Source organism: Ranitomeya variabilis, chromosome 3, assembly GCF_051348905.1.
Source record: "Ranitomeya variabilis isolate aRanVar5 chromosome 3, aRanVar5.hap1, whole genome shotgun sequence".
Classification (NCBI taxonomy): Eukaryota; Metazoa; Chordata; class Amphibia; order Anura; family Dendrobatidae; genus Ranitomeya; species Ranitomeya variabilis.
In genome coordinates, this window is record NC_135234.1 from 689,636,871 (window position 1) to 689,651,056 (window position 14,186).

At 40.5% G+C, this 14,186-nt stretch overlaps 1 long non-coding RNA gene across 1 annotated transcript; it reads right to left on the minus strand.

The window, feature by feature from the left end:
• Window positions 1–466: 466 nt before the first annotated feature.
• On the minus strand, window positions 467–2,989 carry LOC143818522 (uncharacterized). Its single transcript, XR_013224583.1, has 3 exons — window positions 2,942–2,989; window positions 2,003–2,064; window positions 467–726 (listed from the first exon to the last, which is right to left on the minus strand). It is a non-coding gene; the product is annotated as an uncharacterized LOC143818522 (long non-coding RNA).
• Between the last annotated feature and the right edge of the window lie 11,197 nt (window positions 2,990–14,186).

Consider the following 14,186-nt stretch of genomic DNA (forward strand, 5'->3'; position numbering starts at 1 on the left):
CGCAATGCGCCGCTAATGAAAGTCTATGGAGAAAAAACGCATCCTGCGGGCAACTTTGCAGGATGCGTTTTTTTCTCCAAAACGACGCATTGCGATGTGCATCGAACGACGCAAGAGTGAAAGTAGCCTTATCCAACGTCACCTACCATAGCACTGACCTCAGAGAGAAGAGGTCAGAGAGAGAGAGAGAAGAGGTGTAGTGTAAAGCATGGTTTACATAATCCAATTTGATTCCAATCCCTGTCTCATGCATACTGTGTAATGCTGAACTGAAAAGAGTTTGTTTGAAATACTGTAGGCTCTTATCTTATGCTAAAGAAGGGTGTTGTTTTTCTCTGGTCCTAGCAGTAGACAGTAGTCTGGATAGTAAGTTTACTTTCAGTTCAGCTGAAGAGACAAAGCGAACACATGCAGACATAAGAGCTCAAAAAACCCATACAAGTATATAGCAGATACAACATTTTATTGTCATATTATTCAATTATTTTGTAATGTATAGTGTGAAGCAGCAATTTTTTTGGGGGAAAAACTATTTTCATACAGCTTGATGTTATTAGTTATAGTTTACAGCTAGAAAGAATATTTTTTTATCTGCAAATGGGCAATATGCATGAATATACCAATAATGCAATGTAATGGTTTATGACGCGAAAACGATAAAAATTACATGGGTTTTTTTCATTTTTCTTTTGTTTATGATCAACCATGTTCACATACAGTATAATTCTGCGAAAAAAAATGTATAAATTAGCTAAAACATCAAGACTTTTATAGGTCCAGTCAAAAATGAACGAACATTATACGTCTATTATTATTGTTTTACTTAGTTTACTTTTGTTATTTCCTGTAGAAAAATATGAAAAATCTGAAAAAAACATTCCAAAGCATTACTGTTGGATCTCACAATAATAATACATTAAAAATATTAGTAAATAACCACAAATGAAACTCTAAAAATAAATGAAAGCAAGTCAGTAGTCAAAATGACTACATTCAGTAGTTCTAGTCGGGTCACGAGTTCAGTAGTTCTAGTGTTAAATCAGATCAAACAGTAGAGTAAAGGTACCTTCACTCTAAACGACGCTGCAGCGATATCGACAACGATGCCGATCGCTGCAGCGTCGCTGTTTCGTCGCTGTTTGGTCGCTGGAGAGCTGTCACACAGACAGCTCTCCAGCGACCAACGATGCCGAAGTCCCCGGGTAACCAGGGTAAACATCGGGTTGCTAAGCGCAGGGCCGCACTTAGTAACCCGATGTTTACCCTGGTTACCAGTGTTAAATGTAAAAAAACAAACACTACATACTTATACGTCCCCTGGCGTCCGCTTCCCTGCACTGTGTGAGCGACGGCCCTAAAGCAGAGCGGTGACGTCATCGCTGTGCTTTGCTTTCCGGCCGGCACTGACACACTCAGTGCAGGAAGCTCTGAACAGCAGCGCGGACGCCGGGGGACGTGACAGACATCAGAGGGTGAGTATGTACTGTTTTTTTTTTACTTTTACAATGGTAACCAGGGTAAACATCGAGTTACTAAGCGCGGCCCTGCGCTTAGTAACTCGATATTTACCCAGGTTACCATTGTAAAACATCGCTGGCATCGTTGCTTTTGCTGTCAAACACGACGATACATGCCGATCTGACGACCAAATAAAGTTCTGAACTTTCAGCAACGACCAGCGATATCACAGCAGGATCCAGATCGCTGCTGCGTGTCAAACACAACGATATCGCTATCCAGGACGCTGCAACGTCACGGATCGCTATCGTTATCGTTGTAAAGTCGCTTAGTGTGAAGGTACCTTAAGTTCAGTTCAATGGTGGTGACAAACAAAAAAAATGCAATGAGCCGATGTTTTGCCAAGTATTCAAAGGGGTCGGATACGGCTTTAAAGAAGGCGATTAATTTTATTATAATAATTAACTGATTAAAGAAAATAGGAAATAGTGTGATATTGCATACACTTTTGCATAATATAAATCACAAAGTGTTGAGTACTTACATTGCATGCTACACAGGGAAAACTTCACCAGGAGTAGCACATCATCTGTCTGGGAACATCGCCTGTGAGAAGCAGAACAGCAAAAACTGAAATTCCTGGGATCCAAACTGTGGTGTCACGGGCATCCCCTTTTTAGTCCACAGTTTAACAGGGCTTCTGTCTTAACTGAAGTCTTCCCGAACTTATATTTTGTTTAGAAACAAATACTTGTGTAACCAAGTAATACACAAGTCCTAACAAGTTCTATTTGTCCGATATAGTATCCCTCTGGCAGAGTGGCCTACTCTTCAGACCTCAATCAGCATCGGACAAATACATCACCGGATAAAATGTGCCAAAAGTTCTCCTGGTACCAACTGTTTTACCATACTATAAGCACGACATTTCTCACTAAACATGGATAGCGAAACTATGCAGTAATTGGATGATACTATAAAAATTACAGAAAATACAGGGCTAATATAAGCTGAACTGTTACTGTCAAATATTTTAAAGGTTCTTTAAAGACAGGCTACCAATATGGAATCCTGATGGCCATTAACAGCTTAGCACTACAGCCGACCGACTATATATAGATATTTCCCCAGAGATGACTGAGGCAGCTTGTATTTAGAACTGATTTTACTGGAGGTAATCTGGTAGAGAACTATATACAGTTGTGAGGTAGATGGGTCAGCCTATTCCTTACAGATGAACATTTGCAGACAGGCAGTTAATCAGGGTGATATTGGCTGCTTTCAGGTTCTCTCTCTGTGGAGACCCTCACTCAGTTACACCTCAGTGGATGAGCTGTTTTCTTCCCTCTGAGATGACTTGCCCTCCCAGAAATGAAGTGAAAATCCTCTCCCAATGGCGGCTGTCCGCTGCCTTCCCTTCTATCTCCCTGTGGCAGGGCACAGATCCCTGTAGAGGCCTGTCTCCTGTCAGAGTCTCACATACCAGTCCTTGCTGCCATCACCATCCTTTTCTGACTGACTCAATTCTTACAGCCTCATAACAGTTAGCTCCTCCCCATAGCATGTGACTTTCTGAGAAGCAGTCATTGGTTGACTGCACTTTCAATACTCCTTTCCATAAAACTCACTAAAATCTTTACTGAGGTTGTCCCTGTAAGAAAATTCACAATTAAGTAAGACAACCAAATAAATGGGAATAGCATATGAAAAACCACATACATTGAAAATGCAGAAATAATGTAGTAACAAAAATACGTCTATCTCAAAAACTGTGTGATAGAGCAAAACGAAGCATATTTTTTTAAATCAGCACATCAAACTCCATAAAAGAGACATATTACCTTTGCTGATGATTTTTTGTGTTGACCAGTGTTATTATAGACTATTGAATTACATATATTTTACAAGCATAATGAGTCATGCATTCAACATATAAAGCATTACGAATCTGTAGTCTACCATATTCCTATATAGTATCTTCAGGTGCCTCTTATTTTATATGGAAGTACAGATCTTGCTCATAGATTCAATATGAAACTCAAGGTAGACTTTATTTTATGCCATGATATGCAGGTACAGTCCTCATGAAGCAATACTTTTACAAAAAATATAGTGCTTTTGGTTTGAAATATAGACCTGAAGAATTCGGTATGCAGTCATGATGTACAAGAACAAATTATATTATGGTACTGCGTTAGCCAGAAAACTCGATGTAAACACTTTTATGCCCAATGATGACAAAAGTATTCTTGGAGTGATATCTTTATTGGCTAACCAGAAAAAGATATATATTTGCAAGCTTTCAGAGCACAGAGGCTCGTTCTTCAGGCAGGATTACAAATTAATTATTTATTTTGTCATAAAAGTGTTTACATTGATGTGTGCAGTCATATATGTTTCAAAATTGCTGTGTAAATAGATTCATTAATGGCATTTGGAAAAAAAATACATGTCACGGAAGTATTGCACTTGATTGTCACACTCTCCACTAACTTCCATGCTGTTCAGCCCACGTTTTTTCCTTCTGACACCACCTTGATTCCTAGATAGCAAGCAGCATTTAATTCCTTTACTTTCTGCATTAAATCTCTTTATGGATCAGTAAATCACCACATGGGCAGCAAAACCCAGTAGCATCTCTGATTACAAAGGTGTCAGAGTGATTATCCATTTTTATATCACCCTAAATAAGCTAATAGAGTATAAATATACTGTAAAAATACAATCAAAGAAACTAAATGGCAATATCTCCATTATAACAGTGTGACATTAGCTGTGTAATCATCATCAGTAACTGTGATAGGAGTTTCTGTCTCTATGTTGATAACATCAGTGGTATTCAGTTCCATTCATTCATTCAGTGCTGCTGACTGAGATGGTGACTCCTTTCTAGAACAAAAAGCCATGCAGTTCCCTGGGTGTTACCATGAGCTCACAAGACCTAAGTGAGGAGAAGAAATAAATTAATTTTCAGATAGAAAGGACAAAACTATATAAAGCAATACTGGCTAAAATATATATATTGACAGACTAGGTACAGAATGAATGAAAAAAACGCAAGTGTTCTAGGAGCATATCCACCCAAGCCTTCAATGAGCTTGTTCAACACTCCAGCCATTGCAACTTCTCACTGATCAGAAGTCGGAGGTAACATTCACAAGCTCTCAATACAAGTCGATAAGAGTCAGAACTAGACTATCATAGACTTGCAATGAAAAATGACCTCTGGCTCACTCCAACAAACACTGTCGCTATCCGCCAGGTCATTAATTGCTGGAGACTGACCGAAGCAGCACGGATAACAGCAGAAGATGGAGGATGGTAAATATATGACTAGGGGCAGGGACCTTAGCTTAGAAGCATCATTCCAGCGCTGCAAGAAAAAAATATGATGGAGTGGTGCTTTAAACAGTAACTAAAGTCTTGACTGCAAAATGTGATATTTTTCTACACATACCTGATTTCCTGTCTTAATGACACACATTGCATAAAGACTATACCCTATATAACATAGAACCAAAAGTATTCCTCTAAATCATGTATAAAGATCCCCTCATATCAAAGAACTCAAACTTCAGCAACCAAGAAGGAACAATATAATACAAAATATAAAATTATAACACTTTTTTATTACTAGATGTAAAGATTATAATAAGAACACAATAGAAAACCTATTAATATAATAAAATCAGTACATGCTAAGGGACATACAGATGCTTCTCATAAAAATAGGAAATCATCAAAAAGTTAAGTTATTTCAGTTCTTAAATACAAAAATGTGAAACTCATGTATTACATAGAGTCATTACAGAGTGATCTATTTCAAGTGTTTATTTCTGTTAATGTTGATGATTATGGCTTACAGAAAATGAAAACCCAAAAGTCATTATCTCAGTAAATTAGAATACTTTATAACACCAGCTTGAAAAATGATTTTAAAAAACAAAATGTTGGCCTACTGAAATGTATGTTCAGTAAATGCACTCAATACTTGGTTGGGGCTCCTTTTGCATCAATTACTGCATCAATGCGGCGTGGCATGGAGGCGATCAGCCTGTGGCACTGCTGAGGTGTTATGGAAGCCCAGGTTGCTTGATAGCAGCCTTCAGCTCGTCTGCATTGTTGGGTCTGGTGTCTCTCATCTTCCTCTTGACTATACCGTATGGGGTTAAGGTCAGGCAAGTTTGCTGGCCAATCAAGCACAGTGATACTGTTGTTTTTAAACCAGGTATTGGTACTTTTGGCAGTGTGGACAGGTGCCAATTCCTGCTGGAGAATGAAAGTTACATCTCCGAAAAGCTTGTCAGCAGAGGGAAGCATGAAGTGCTCTAAAATTTGATGGTAGACGGCTGTGCTGACTTTGGTCTTGATAAAACACAGTGGACATACACCATTAGATGATATGGCTCCCCAAACCATCACTGACTGTGGAAACGTCACACTAGACCTCAAGCAGCTTGGATTGTGTGTCTCTCCAGTCTTCCTCAGACTCTGGGACCTTGATTTTTCAAATGAAATGCAAAATTTACTTTCATCTGAAAACAACACCTTGGACCACTGAGCAACAATCCAGTTCTTTTTCTCCTTGGCCCGGGTAAGATGCTTATGCCATTGTCTATTGATCATGAATGGCTTGATACAAGGAATGCAGCACTTGTAGCCCATGTCCTGGATACGTCTGTGTGTGGTGGCTCCTGAAGCAATGATTCGAGCAGCAGTCCACTCCTTGTTAGTCTTCCCCAAATTTTTTAATGGCCTTTTCATAACAATCCTTTCAAGGCTGTGGTTATCCCGGTTGCTTGTGCGCCTTTTTCTACCACACTTTTTCCTTTCAATCAACTTGCCATTAATATGCTTGGATGCAGCACTATGTGAACAGCCAGCTTCTTTAGCAATGACCTTTTGAGGCTTACTCTCCTTGTGGAGTGTGTAAATGACTGCCTTCTTGACATCTGTCAAGTCAGCAGTCTTCCCCATGATTGTGGAGCCTACTAAAACAGATTAAGGGACCTTTTTAAATACTTAGGAAGCCTTTGCGGTTTTTTTTTGTTAATTATTATAATTTACTGAGACAATGACTTTTGAGTTTTCATTGGCTGCAAGCCATAATCATTAACATTAACAGAAATAAACACTTGAAATAGATCACTCTGTTTGTAATTAATCTATATAATATATGAGTTTCACTTTTTGTATTTAAGAACTGAAATAACTTAACTTTTTGATTATATTCTAATTTTGTGAGAAGCTCCTGTAGAAAGAAAGAGAAGAAATATGATAATTTTATGGTCAACCATATCTGTATTGCACATTGTTAGGCATCGAGTTCCCGCCGCTGCACAGGGGGAATCTCGAGCCACCTCCACTGCGGTCTCCCATTCTTTTCCAGCTGCAGTGGAACCTGCTCAGCGGATACGTGGGTCCCAGTGTCTGTCTCAGGCAGATACTGTGCGCTTGGTTACTGCTGGTCTTCCAGGCTCAGCCTTTGTAACCAGCACTTTTCTGCGGCGAGCAGATGATCCTGGGACTAAGTCCTGCTTTTCCTCTACTGAGCATGCCCAAGGGATGTCCTCTCATTGGAGGTCGGGGGTCACATGCTCAGGTCCTGCAGCAGTTCCTATTGGACCACAAGGAAGGTACTGGAGAGCTTCCTCTACAAAAGGGTCGCATGACCGCACGGCCATGCGCTAGTATCAATTTATGTTCATGAGTTCATGAGCTTTGCTACTGTGTGGTCTGTGTCAGCATGTGCTCAAGGTCGGCTGTATAGCCACTAGAATTCCGGCACCTCCGAAAGGAGTTGGTCTGTGTGAATTTAGGGCTGGCGTATAGCCACTACAATTCCGGCACCTCCGGAGAGGAGTTGTTTGAGTCCTGTTGCTTACTGTATGACCACTGTACGCTACCAGCTCTGTTAGTGAGCTTCGCTCCCCTGTGAGGTTAACAGGGCACAGCATTATCTTTAATCCCGGCAACTCTGTGAAGCAACAGAGTTCACTTCTATACTGACCGGGTGATGGAACCCATGTCAATTCAGGTGTACCGCCATATAGTGCTGCCATTTACTAGCAGCACGTTCCATTCCTGCACGGTGGACCCTGGGCTGCGAACGCATCTATACTATCTCTATATTTACTCATATATAACCATGTAAACAGATATATACAGTAGTATATATCTACAATAGATAGTTATATATTCTCATATAGTGTGTAACACCAGCATATGACCACATAAGTAAAAGGTAGCTGCAATATGCTCAAAACCCTATTAGTATAAATTACCTGTGGCCATGGTGGAAACAAAAAAATGGGCTGCTGTACACCTCGACACGCATTTCACCGTCGCCTGCAGTTTCTTCACAAATCCACTTGTGTTATCAATTGTTTAGTTATAATTTTTAAAGCCTAAATCCTGTAATGATTTCATTGTAATAATTGGAGAGAGAAAAATAATAATTGTGCATTTGTAACATGGCATAGGGCGGCAGCAGTAGGCGATGTACTCATCTTTCAAGTCCTGGCATTCTATATGAAAATTGGGGTCCTGGCTGGGTGTGTTGCCTTGTATTATTTGGTGATATGCCTCCACAGACCACATGGTGTTGTTGTAATCGGCTGGCCAGGACCAGATGCTACGGAAATTAGTGATGGAGACCGCAGTCCAAAATAAACTTCTTTTCACTAAACATTAAAGTAGCATGAACTATGTACATCAGTAGGTAGAAAGCTTCATGGACATTTCTTTATTAATAAGCCAGATTGTATACTGTTCCTTCACATGTGATATTATGCTGCCTCTCTCAGCTCTGCTCTCTGTTCCCACTACCTTTAGCAAGCTATGTTGGGAGCTTCCATCTTCCCTGTGGGGACCGCATGAGTCGAGGTGTATTGCTACTCTCAGTTCCCAGCTGGCTAATGAGGACCCCACAGAATGGGGTTCACCAGTATGACTCCTCAAAAGCACTTCCAAAGCCAAGTCCATGGTTCCTATAATTTCTCCATTGGAGACGATGTGTACCAGTATGATTACTTGGCTTTGTTTACTATAGATACTTAGTGGCTACAATGCCACATGTATTCTCTTCCTCTTGCTTCCCTTTATTTTTGCCTTCTGTTAACTCTCAGTTAAAACTCAACACTGTCCTGATGAGCTTACTGGTCCAGACCTCAGTCATTTTTCTTTCCTTTCACTTCTTTTAGGCCTCCTGTCTGCAATTCGGCTTCCCTCTGCTTCTTTCCTCTCCTCAGAATCTTACTGAGTCGTTAGTCTCCCTCTTGTCACACAAACACCCATTAACATGCAGATCTGCCAGCTATCAGACCTTAGGTCTGGTACTGCTGGAAAGTGGACTCACTACCTGAAGTCTTTTCTGGTATCACCATGGGGCTCCTCCCATTATGGGCTAGTCCCAACTGTTAACTCTGTCTATCTCTACTAACTACCTGTTGCTGAGTAGAATATAACTTCATCACAGAACAATGCAGATTACTAATAATGTCATACAGTAAATGGGCAAAACAACAAAATGCATTATTTAAGCACAGATTCTTTAAGGGGTGTACACAGCATCTCTACCTCCTTACATATTAATATTGTGCATTATATAAAACAATACCTATTAACACATTGTAATATTTTTGCAGTGTTTTGCAGTGTTTCATCACATTGGCACAGTGTTTTTTTTTCTGTTAATTTTTTAATTGCGAAAAATAAATGTAAAACCAAAAGACTTGAATAGAAATATATTGTGCAACTGAGTCCAAGCTTTATAGAGGCAGGCACCATGCCGGGGAACTACACTGGACTTATAGTGTTAGTAAATCAATCATTTACAAAATGTAGGTTGTGATAGTGAAGCTTGTATTTTCATGTTATTTCTGTTTCTAGACTGGGAATAAATATCTCCCTTTTTAGTATGTTGAACAGAGTTAAGGCAGATTCTGGACTGACTTGTCATCCAAGTAACGTACGGTAAATGTTTTGAGTAGTCTAATAGGCTCATATGTTGGTTTTTCTTAGCTCACCATATGACCATCTGCTTAGTCAGTGTCTGCAGACAATTGGATTTTTAGACTTGGTGATTTATAAGAGAGGAATGTAATTCTCAAATATTTTAGAAATCTTGCTTTGGTATGAAGTTCCACAAGCCTAAAAAGCGACATATATTCAAATACCTGACAGATGTTTCCAGCAAATTCACAAGAATGGATTTCATAGGTCATAGACAGTTTACCCTAAGAAAGGTTAAGGTCAACAACATGCTGTTCCTTGGTTCTTAGCTGATTTACAGTCCCCCATTACTGAGACTCTTTTGCCTCAGTACATGCATGCCAATCAACTGAGAATGTTCCTTTTCTCATCTGTGGATTAATTGCCTGTACTTTTATAATCATTTTGCTTTTGCTGCAACAAAAATAAGCTTTGCAAAATTGAGTAAATTAATTGTAAAGTAACTTTTTTTAAACTTGACTTTTCAGGACTTTGTTGTTGCTCTTTTTTGTTCTCTATTCCACAACCTTAAATATCAATTTTTCACTTTGAACTATCGATTAAGATTATTTGTGCCCCCTCTCTGTCCCTCATCTCAGCTGCCTCATAAGCCAAACACAATATTGATCAAATAAGGAAATAGTATAACCTATAGTGCCCAAGCGTAGTATGGGGGGGACATTCAAGTGCCAAAGTCTATGGATGCGCAAAATTTCATCAAATTACTTTATAGTATCAAATGTATTTGCAAAGGTTAAATATATTACATCAGCAGTGTATAGATGTCAGCATGGGGCCCAGGATAAGGGACATATACCAGGATGGTGGCTATATAAACCAGCATGGAGCCTAAAATAAGGGACATGCATACAAGGATGGTGCCCAGAAAAAGAGATATATATATACCAGGATGGGAGATATATATAACAGGATGAGGCCCCATATAAGGGGCATATATACAAGGATGGGGATATATATAAAAGGATGGAATGGAGGATATATATACAGTTATATGAAAAAGTTTGGGCACCCCTATTAATCTTAAGCTTAATGTTTTATAAAAATTGTTTTGTTTTTTGCAACAGCTATTTCAATGGCAACCCGAACTTCAGTGCTTTAAAATGACTGTAAAATGGTCATAGTAAGTGCTATAAAGGAAAATTACTTAAAATAATATAGAAAAAAAACCAGAAAAACACTCCTACTGCAGAAACAGGTCTAAGCATGACAGAGGCCCATAGGCTCCCACCGCCTTGCACCTCTCCCAAGCGACTATGTGCATTGCCTTAGGTACATTGGTTGATGAGGCAGGCGGCCATGGCAGGCGGCCATGGTGTTCTCTGGAGGTCATTCACCTCATCGTTGCCATGCAAGGGGTGTTTTCTCTACACCTGCCACTTCTGGACCTGCCTGCACAGTGAGATTCTCTACCTTCTGACCTGTGCCATACAGGCTCTGTTACTTGCTGGTGTCCTTGGAGTACAGTGAATCAGGGTTTAAATTTGGAGATGGAGTACCTGTGCCTCTGTTGTTTCTGATTGTCTCCACCCTGAGTTCCTGATTAGCACCACCCTGTAATCTCCTGATTGAACACCCAACTAAAACCTGGCATTGCACTTCCTTGTGAGATTATTGAGCTCCCAGCCTTTAGTCAAGCTTTCCTTTCAACTGCTGCTTCATCCAAGATTATGTTGCTGCTACCGTGTACCGACCCCTGGCTAGTCCTGACTATGCAATCTGCTGATCCTTTAACTATATTGATACTTCTGTGTGCCGACCCCTGGCTATTCCTGACTATGCACCCTGCTGATCCTTTAACTATATTGCGGCTCCTGTGTGCCGACCTCTTGCTTTTCCTGACTATGCTACCTGCTGGTGCTGCCCCTAGTGGTTGCAATTCCTCTACTCCAGCCCAGATTAATCCATAATACTATCAGACATAGGTGCATAAGAGTAGAAAAACACACTACCATCACAGACATGGGTGCATAACAGTATAAAATATGTTTTATGCATAGTAATACCACAGACATTGGTGCATAAGAGTAGAAAAATAAGTTTTTATGCACAGTACTATCAAATATAGGTGCATTAAGTAGAAAAATGTTGTGGGACAGTATAATTTCTTTTAGGTCCACAACTGGAACAGACACAGCGATGGAGTATTTTTATTTTTAGGCATACTATTCATATACACACGACTTCAGAGCATAATTATTTTTACCATCAAATAATATTTTGTTATTGATATTATTTAGGCCTGAATACAACTTATAGAGATACAGTGGTAGAGTAAAATTGTTTTTAGGCCCACAAATGGCACAGACATAGCGGCAGAGTAGAATTATTTTTAGGCACACTACTAGCAAAGAGACAGATGCAGAGTAGAATTATTTTTAGGCACGCTACTCATACAGACACAGCGGTAGAGTAAAATTATTTTTTAGGCCCACAAATGGCACAGACACAGCTGCTGAGTAGAATTATTTTTTAGGCACACTACTAGCAAAGAGTCGGATGCAGAGTAAAATTGTTTTTAAGCACACTACTCATACAGACACGGTTGCAGAGTACACAAAGGATTTTTGGAACAGTACTCCTACATGCAAGGGTGCAGAGTACATGAAGAGGATTAAAGGCAAAGTACTCTCACAGGCATGGGTGCAGATTACACACAGTGGCTTAAAGGCACAGTACTCCCACAGGCGAGGTTGCAGAGTACATTCCCATTTTGTTTTTACGGTAATGATCTAAAATCATGGCTATTCAATAATCATCCCTTTGCTTGATGCTAATGATAGGCCTGTCAGCACACAAGCAATGAAGCATGCAGCGTGCCATGCTTGCCAACATAAACGAGGATCCCATTTGTTCAATTTACACTTACTCAATGTTAGGGCTGGCGGAACGCACAGAGTATGGTTAGATATTATTGGTGCGTTCGCAGCCCAGGGTCCACCGTGCAGGAGACCAACCTGCTGCTAGCAAATGGTGGCACAATATGGCAGTAGAAGCGAACTCTGTTACTTCACAGAGTCGAACAGAATAGAAAACGCTGTGCCCTGTTAGCGTCACAGGGGAACACGCCCTGAATTCACCATACAAACTCCTCACCAGAGGTGCCGGTATTCTAGTGGCTTATTTCAGCTGGACCCTGACCACAATCAGACAAGACCACTGAGTAGCTAAAGCTCCTAACATAAGCTGATACTAGTGCATGGCCGTGCTGCCATGCGAACCTTTTATAGCTGCAGCAACTTCAGGACCTTCCTAGAGGACCAATGGTAGCTGCTACAGTACCTGAGCAACTTCAGGACCTTCCTAGAGGACCAATGAAAGCTGCCACAGTACCTGAGCATGTGACCCCCAACCTCAAATGAGAGGTCTTAACCTGAGCATGCTCAGAAGGGGAAAAGCAGGACTTTGTCCCAGAGACGTCTGCTCACCGCTGACCAGTACTGGCTACAATGGCTGAGCCTGGAAAGGCAGCAGTAACCATCCGCACAGTATCAGGCTGAGCCAGACACTGGGACCTACATCTCCACTGCAGCTGGAAAAGAATGGGAGACCGCAGCGGAGATGGTTCGAGAATCCCCCTGGGCAGAGGTGGGAACTCGACCTCTAACACCCACCTTGCTGCAAAGAATAGTCGTCATAGCCAGAATTGTCACCGTCCTCAACAATTTCACACTGTTTGTCAGCGTCATACCAGGATAACTGAATATTCCTGCTCACGTCCACCTGCTGCTTCTTCCTTCCTCTTTTAAATCCTGCTGCATGTAACATTGTCCTTTAGGCTCTCCAACAGATATAAGGCGACAATGATCAGAAAGAAGTTGCCGTTTTTCCTCCATTTTTTGTTAAATTGTTTTGTTTTTTTCCAATATAAACATGTGGATAACATAATAGATGACACAGATCACCCTAATTAATTTACAAGACACGTCTCTCATCAGCTGCCAAAGGCAGAATGTAACCCAAGCTCCAGTTTGTCTTCTGAATGATATAATCTGTCACCACTTTACACTGCTCATACTGATGCTCCAACATATGCAGCATCAAATTCCATCACATTTCAATGTCACAAATCAGTCAGTACACAAGCATACCTTTTCGCATTTGCAAAGCCTGAACTTTTTAATGCCAAAACAAAAATGCACAATCATATTTAGGACGCGCACCATGCAGGAACCATATGATTTTTTTTGACCAACTCTAGTGCAGCCACAATGCTTTGGACAATTTTTTTATTACAGAGTTTAGTTGTAGTTGACAGGGAGCCATTCAGCACCAAATTTGTTGCTTGATGCAGAGAAGCAACTTTCTCACTGTATGGCTTTTGCTATCCATGCTCAAATGCTGTAAAACAACTTCGCAGTGCTTAATCTTACAAGAACAAAAAGGATGAGAAGTGGATGCAAAATTATGCCCTCATGTTGCTGGAGATGGGGAGATGTCCATTAAGATGAATGCGAATGAGATGTAGGAGGTGGATAAATGCCATATGGTGTTGAAACGAGAACTAGAGTTAAGCTATGGAGGGTTCCTCCCCTATTTTGGATGTTGGGCTGCATCTGTGCCACTCAAAACATTGACCAGTGGGTCATGAAAGACTAAAGACATGTATCGTCTCTATCCATAATTTTTATTTTATGTGTTGATGGTGCAGTGCACTTGAGCTCAAAGACATGTCCAGGAAGTAGTGCACATTCTCCTGCATGAAAGAAAGAACAAAC